Source organism: Linepithema humile, chromosome 6 (assembly GCF_040581485.1).
Source record: "Linepithema humile isolate Giens D197 chromosome 6, Lhum_UNIL_v1.0, whole genome shotgun sequence".
In the NCBI taxonomy this organism is placed as follows: domain Eukaryota; kingdom Metazoa; phylum Arthropoda; class Insecta; order Hymenoptera; family Formicidae; genus Linepithema; species Linepithema humile.
The window spans coordinates 11,729,569-11,737,442 of record NC_090133.1 but is presented as its reverse complement, the minus strand read 5'-3'; the positions used below and the strand labels follow the sequence as shown (position 1 = coordinate 11,737,442).

Here is a 7,874-nt window from a genome sequence, read left to right as displayed (position 1 = left end):
GGTAGACTCCTGACGTTGTTCTGAGACGAAAGTTCCTTTGGCAAAATGTCGAGGGTGTCATAATTTTGGCGTTATAAAAGGTGAAAGTTCTCCAATCGATACGCTGAATTTTCCCACGCTCAAGGACATTGCATATCAAAGGAGCCCCGTGCGCAACGATTGACTCGATCGAGCGCGTTCTTCGCGATTGTTCACGCATTCACTATTCACTATTCACTGTTCACTGTTCCACAGAAAGAATGAAATCAGATCCGCCGGAGACCTCGCCGACCAGTGCACGGGCGCACTCCGCGTACGATTTATCTAACCGCGTTTCTCGCGTTAAACGCGCGACGCGTTTTCGCGTACGTGTGTGGCGAGGCTATCGTCGCATCACTTTTCGACACTTTTTTTTCGCGAAATTGACATGCGTATGACTGACGAAAAAGGACGGACCGATCGCTCACCGAATTGCACAAAATCACGACATGCGCGCGGAACTGTCAAGCACTAGCGTGAAGCGCCGCGCGCTCCCGCGATAGAGAATCGATATGAGCGCTGCGAGGTATGATCTACCGCGTCTAACGTCAATACGGAGCAATCGATGTAAGATACGATAGGTGCGTTCGGGGAGACGCTATTAGCGCTATTTGCGTCATTCTATCTTTATCGCTCATTAGACATAAAACAAGGATAGAATGACACAATAGCGCTGATAGCGCGCTCCTCGAACGCACCCGATGTTTAGGAAACATGGAGTATACCGCAGCGGAATATTGCGATATGCTAATTATTTAGGGCGAGTGCGGTCACGCCAGTGCTGCCAGTCGGGCCGGGTTGCCCCTCCAATCCCCTCCACAAACCAGGCCGTGCACAGTACTGTATTGTAAGATGTGTGGATCCCAGTAAACATAAATCTAAATTTTTATTTTTTTTAATAATAAGGAAAGAATTTTAGAATGAAAATAGGAAGCGATAAAAATATTTATTTAAAAGAAAGGAATAGGATAGGATAGAATATAATAGGAAAATAAGTGTAAAGACACATTTTTATAATTACAAAGAAATGCTTTATTTGGCAGAAATAATAAATAATGAATACCAACATTTGTTACAAGGGTAAGGAAAACTGCCAAAAACCTTACCAGTATTCATGAAAACAAAAATTATAATATTTTTATAACATAAAAATAAACATTTCATTAAAATAAAATATTATATTATAAATTATATAATTATAAATTATATTACATATTAATATTATATTAATATATTAGGTGTACAAAAAAGTTCTGAGCTTTTTTTTGTAAAATTCATTCTTTATTCTATATATTTATAAAAAAATATTAATCAGCGAAATATTCTCCGTTTGCATCAACGACCTTTTGCCATATTTCGGGTAGCTTGCGAATTCCTTGACGATAGAAACTCACCGGCTTCGAAGCGATAAAGTCATCAATGCATTTTCGTATCTCTTCTAATCTCACGAAATGTGTATCAGCCAAATGATGCTGCAGCGACCGGAATAGATAGTAATCGGAAGGCGCCATGTCTGGGCTATACGCCGCGTGCGGAAGAAGTTCCCAGCCCAACGCAAAGATATGGTCCTGAGTCGCTTTCGCAACATGTGGTCGAGCATTGTCATGAAGCAAGATCACTTTACGACGTCCTTGGCCAGTAAATGGCCTCTTTTCTTCTAATGCATCGCTCAAATTGGTCAATTGTTGTTGGTAGCGGTCTGCCGTGATTGTTTCACCCGGTTGTAACAACTCGTAGTACAACACACCTTTCCAATCCCACCAGATACAGAGCAAAACCTTCTTGGCGTGGATATTGGGCTTTGGCGTCGATGTCGAAGGTTGACCAGGATTAACCCATGATTTTTTACGTTTAGGGTTATCATAAAGAATCCACTTTTCATCGCCTGTAATGATTTTGTGCAGAAAATCTTTTTTCCGGAACTTTGAAAGCAAAGTGAGTGCAGTATCACGCCGTCGATTTTTGTTGTCTTCGGACAATTCATGCGGAACCCATCTGCCTTCCTTCTGAACCTTTCCCATCGTATGTAATCGTACGGAAATGGCTTGTTGCGTAACGCCAAGCTGTTCTGCAAGCTCCTTTTCAGTTTGCGCAGAGTTTATATCCAGCAGTGCTTGCAATTCGTCCGTTTCAATCTTTTCAGGGCGTCCAGCACGCGATTCATCTTTAAGACTGAAATCTCCTTGGCGAAACTTTTGATACCATCTTTTACATGTAGCATGACTTACAGCGTTCTCTCCATATGCAGCACAAATCATTGCAGTGGCTTCAGCAGCATTTTTCTTCAGATGAAACGCGAAGTGGATGGAAAATCGAATATGCTCTTTTGTTAATGCCATCGTGAACACTACTGATTTTTGAATTTATGTGCATCAAACGCCAAACCATATGGCATTTTAGAAGGCCAAATAATAACGCTTTAAAACCGCAAAAGGGTGGGAAGATATATAAAATTTAAATTGTTATTTTGGTTGTATAAAATCTAAAGCTCAGAACTTTTTTGTACACCTAATATTAATATTATAAATTATCAGTCTTTTTTCATCTTTTTTCATAACATAAAATAAACTTTATAATTATTATGAACGACTAAAATAAAATATTCTTATCTGAAATAAAATATATTATTATCATAAAATAAAATAAAAAGATCTTAAAGACTAGACAAGAATATCTGAAATTAAAAAAGAACATTAATATTTTATAATTAATTAAAAAAATTGCTACATGTGCGAATAAAAAAGTTAAAACTATGAAAATTTAAATTTAAATTTAAAAAAAATTAAAAAAAATTAAAATAAAAAAATTAATCACTATCAGATGTATGTTGCTTCGGATATAAGTTTTGCGTGTTGTGCAATTCTATATGTCGCGAATCTACTTCAAAATTTACACAAGTAATATTCTCAGCCTGAAAACTAGATTTAATTTTACAAATAGCGGAAATTGTATTATCAGCTAAACAATTTCTTTTCTTAGTTTTTGTGTCCGTTACTATTGAAAAGATCCGTTCCGCTTCGGCATTTGAATGAGGAAAAGTAAGAACGGACTCAACTAATAACTCTAAATTTGGAAACATCTTTTCCTCATTAAAATTTTTAAAATCAAATATTTTTTTCCACACCTCATCGATTTCTAAAATAACTAATTCTTTTTTTTCTAAATCATTAAAAGAAGTTGGCAAAATTCTCCACTCTACAGCTAATTTTCTAATATCAATATTTTCAATATTTAAACGCGTAGCAATAAATGACAAATCTTTAATTTGAACTCTACCTTCACGATAAAGTGCAATTTTAGGATTTAAAAAAGTTAATTGTTGAAATAAAGGATCGTTATAAGGTAAACGTTTCATCATTTCTTTAACAGCTGTTTTATAAAAATCTAAACATTTAAATTTTACTTGCACAAATTCTAAAGGCTGAGTTTGCAAAAAGCTTTCACATAATGGTCCCACACATATATCGGTCAGTTGTTTCATATTATTTTCATCATCTACATTTAAAGTAGAGATGTCATCCAAAGTCTCTAAAATCATAAAATTATCAGTCATATTAAATATTATTTTTTGACTACTAGAATATAATTCATGTACTAAAATTTTGCGTGACTGAAAAAGAGCATTAAATGTATTGAAAAAATTTAACGAATATTTTAAAAATAATAAATAGGCTTTAATGGCATTATCATTTAATTGCGCAAGAATAGTTTCTGCAGATCTAGATTTTTCTTCTACAACGGCCGAATGAAAGTAATTTTGCAGAACTTCCCAATTATCAAGAAGTCTAGTCACGCATTGGTGTAAAGCAAGCCACCTTGTATTAGATAATTTTAACATTTTATGTTTTTCAACATTTAAAGAGTTTTGAACCATTTCTAAAATTGCACATCTTTTTGCACTACCCGAAATATAACTTGTAACATTTCTAATGATAGTTTCACATTTTTGTGGCAATTTTTCACAAGCTTTACTAGCCACAATCGCGGATGAATGGCAAATACAATTTAATAATACTACACCAGGTACTTCAGTTTTTAAACGCGAGAAAAAAGAATTATTACACCCGGTCATTACTGCAGCGTTATCACTTGCCATTCCAATAATATTTTTAATATTAATATTTTTTTCTTCTAAAAATGTTTTAAAAACTTCAAAAATTTTACTTGCAGTACAGTTTGTAGCATCTAATGCTAATAACTCTAATAATTGTGTTTTTACTTTTTTATTAATTGGCGAAACATATTTAACAAGCAGGCACATGAATTTTGTATTTGTTATATCCGTACTTTCATCAATTAAAATGGAAAATTTACATGTTTGCAAAATGGAAATTAATTTTTCTTCTTCGCGCTTTGAAATAATATTTTTAACAATACGAATACATTTAGTTCGGCCTAGTGTAAGATCTTGTGTAATTTTAGGTTCAAAACAAATATCTTTTATTAACGGTATTAAATGATCTACAGTAGAAAAAGCTACATTATGGTCGGCAAAAAAAGCTGCTAATTTTATTTCCGCGCGTTTTACTCTTTCATTATATTGCAAAGAATGCTTGTTATGATTATCGAGACTTTGAGTTTGACCCTTCATATTATATATATGTGTAATCGTCTGTGAATGCTGTCTTAAATCCGTTTTGCAACATCTGATAGTTTTATTACATATAACGCACAAAGCTTTATTTTCTTCTGGATGGGGAGCTAACTATCCTTTAAAAATATCTTCCTCTAACCACGACTGATTAAAATTTCTAACTTTAACTTTTTTTTTAATAGCTCCTTTCTCAATATTATTATTATCGTTATTAAGACTACTTATTTTTAAAATTTATCACAATAATATTGCACAAATAATATTGCAAACCACCACCACCACCACCACCACCACCACCACCACCACCACCACCACCACCACCACCACCACCACCACCACCACCACCACCACCACCACCACCACCACCACCACCACCACTGCAGCTAATATCACAGATAATTACAAATAATTATCACAGATATACATATCACAATTACTTACCTATTTGTTTTTCCTATTTCTTCTTTTTTATGTCACATCACACCATCACACGTTGTCTTGCGTCTTACCGTCTACCGCCTATCTGTTTACTGGGATCACGCGGTCACGCCACAGCTGCGCGCCCATAACACGTTACTGCGGTTACCATGGTTACGCGCGCGGGACTTTAAACAACGGAGGGGCAACCCGGCCCGACTGGCAGCACTGGGTCACGCACTCAACGGCGGTCAACGCTTTCCATGCCACGCGAGAGTACAACGCTTGTTTTCCGGAACGCAGACAAATTGTTTACGGCATTATTCTGCGATTGTTGTACCGCGCGCGAGAAACGGGCCGTCTGATACCAGATAGACATCTCAATGTCGTCGTGGAACGTCGCGCTTGTACGGTGCACAACGAGGAGGTGATCTTACGTACGATGAACGACAATCCAGAAATGAGTGTACGCGAAATGAGTCGCGAGGTCGCGATCTCGCATAGTACTGTCCATGGTGGAAAGAAACAAGGTGAGTTATTCTCGTGGTTGCGCAGTAGTCTAAAGGTAGTGGGGAGCGGACAGCCAATCATAGGGGGCCCATTTCATGAAAATTCAGTATGGCTGATGGCTGATGACATGCTTTATTAACGTATATAAAGTGTATACAGTGTTCCTCTTAAAAAAATATATAGTGTTTGTGCAGAGAGTTTTCTTAAATTTGGAAAAGACCGATGTGACCGTCGTGTAAGTAATAAATGAATATATAATATGAAGATTTGTTTAGAGTTTGGTGTAATATGTAATATTATGTGACTTTATCTTTGTAGACAGTATGCCGACCTGTTGCATTAAAAATTGTAATAGTCGCAGTATTTATTTATTTACAATACTGTTTTGATTTTTTAATCAGCTGTGAACGTTTGAATTTTGCGCGCATAAAATGGGTCCCCTGTGATTGGTTGACAAGCAAGTCCCCCAACTCTTTGCCGCCATTATGCGCAATAACTCACCTTGTTTCTTTCCACCATGGTACTGTCCACCGCGTACTACGTGATAACAGATTTTACGCGTATTATTTCACGCAAGTGCAACATCTGCTGCCAACTGATTACGCTGCGAGACTACGCTTCTGCACGTGGATACTAAATCGTGAGATTGATCGACCCGGTTTCGCGCGTGAAATTTTATTCACTGACGAATCGCATTTCACGCGCGATGGTATGTTCAACGTGCGAAATACACATTTATGGTCGGATGAAAATCCTAAGGAATACAGGATTAGGAATTTCCAACATCGGTTCAGCGTAAATTTGTGGGCTGGTGTGCTGAACGACACGATCGTAAGTACACTCTCATCAGTCGAGCAAAGTTTAGAGAATTCACCTTCTCACTCTTTCAGATCGGTCCGCTCGAAATGTCCGCGCGACTGACGGGTCAGTCGTATGTGCAGTTTTTGCGAAATGACTTGCCGATACTGTTGGAAGACGTGCCGCTGGAACAACGTAGACGTATGTTGTTCCAGCAGGATGGAGCCCCGCCGCATACATGTAGAGAGGCGCGTCTTACTTTAACGGAAAAGTTTGAAAACCGATGGATCGGACGCGGAGGTCCCGTGCATTGACCAGCAAGTTCTCCGGACCTCACTCCGCTTGATTTTTTTCTTTGGAGTATAATCAAAAGTTACGTATATCGTAAGCGCGTCAACAGTTGCGAAGAACTAAAGGAAAAAATTGTTGAGGCTTTCGCGAACGTGACTCCGGAGATAATAAGCAATGCACAGCAAAGTCTGCTGCGACGGGCAAGATTGTGCGTCGAATGCGGCGGTAGACAGTTCGAACATCTATTGTAAAATAGGTACGATAAACGTTACTTTGGTTTGGTAAACGCGCGATATACGAGTCACTTTATATTTTCAGACTTGCGCAGCGAAATCTGTTATCACGTAGTACACGGTGGACAGTACTACGCGAGATCGCGACCTCGCGACTCACCTCGCGTACACTCATTTCTGGATTGTCGTTCAGCGTACGCAAGATCACCTCTTCGTTGTGTACCGTACGAGCCCGACGTTCCACGACGACATTGAGATGTCTATCTGGTTTCAGACGGCCCGTTTCTTGCACGCGGTACAACAGTCGCAGAATAACGCCGTAAACAATTTGTTTGCGTTCCGGAAAACGAGCGTTGTACTCTCGCGCGGCACGGAAAACGTTCTGACCGCACCCGCCGTAAATAATAAGCAAATTGTAAAATATATTAAATGTTAAATATGTTAATTGTTAAATATGTTAAATTGTTCATTGTTATAAAATTGTTTGAATCGTTTAAATGATTAAATAAATTTGATATTTAAATGAATAAATGAATTAAGTAATTGAATTAAATATTTCAATAAAATTAATGATAAAATTAATAAAAAATAATTTAAATTTTTTATTAAAAATGTAAATTTTATTTTTGTTTAAGAAAACGTCGTATCTTGTACCGATTGCTCCGTATCGACGTAAGACGCGGTAGGTCATACCTCGCAGCGCTCATATCGATTCTCTATCGCGGGAGCGCGCGACGCTTCACGCTAGTGCTTGACAGTTCCGCGCGCGTGTCGTGATTTCGTGCAATTCGGTGAGCGATCGGTCCGTCTTTTTTCGTCGGTCATACGCATGTCAATGTCGCGAAGAAAAAGTGTCGAAAAGTGATGCGACGATAGCCTCGCCACACACGTACGCAAAAACGCGTCGCGCGTTTAACGCGAGATACGCGGTTAGATAAATCGTATGCGCAGTGCGCCCGTGCACTGGTCGGCGAGGTCTCCGGCGGATCTGATTCCATTCTTTCTGTGGAACA

The 7,874-nt window shown here is 38.1% G+C and overlaps 1 long non-coding RNA gene and 1 pseudogene across 1 annotated transcript; one reads left to right on the top strand and one right to left on the bottom strand.

Moving 5' to 3' along the window:
* Nucleotides 1-2,671: 2,671 nt before the first annotated feature.
* On the bottom strand, nucleotides 2,672-5,350 carry LOC137000690 (zinc finger BED domain-containing protein 5-like; annotated as a pseudogene).
* Nucleotides 5,351-5,428: 78 nt separating this feature from the next.
* On the top strand, nucleotides 5,429-7,874 carry LOC137000805 (uncharacterized). Its single transcript, XR_010890983.1, has 2 exons — nucleotides 5,429-6,370; nucleotides 6,430-7,874. It is a non-coding gene; the product is annotated as an uncharacterized lncRNA (long non-coding RNA).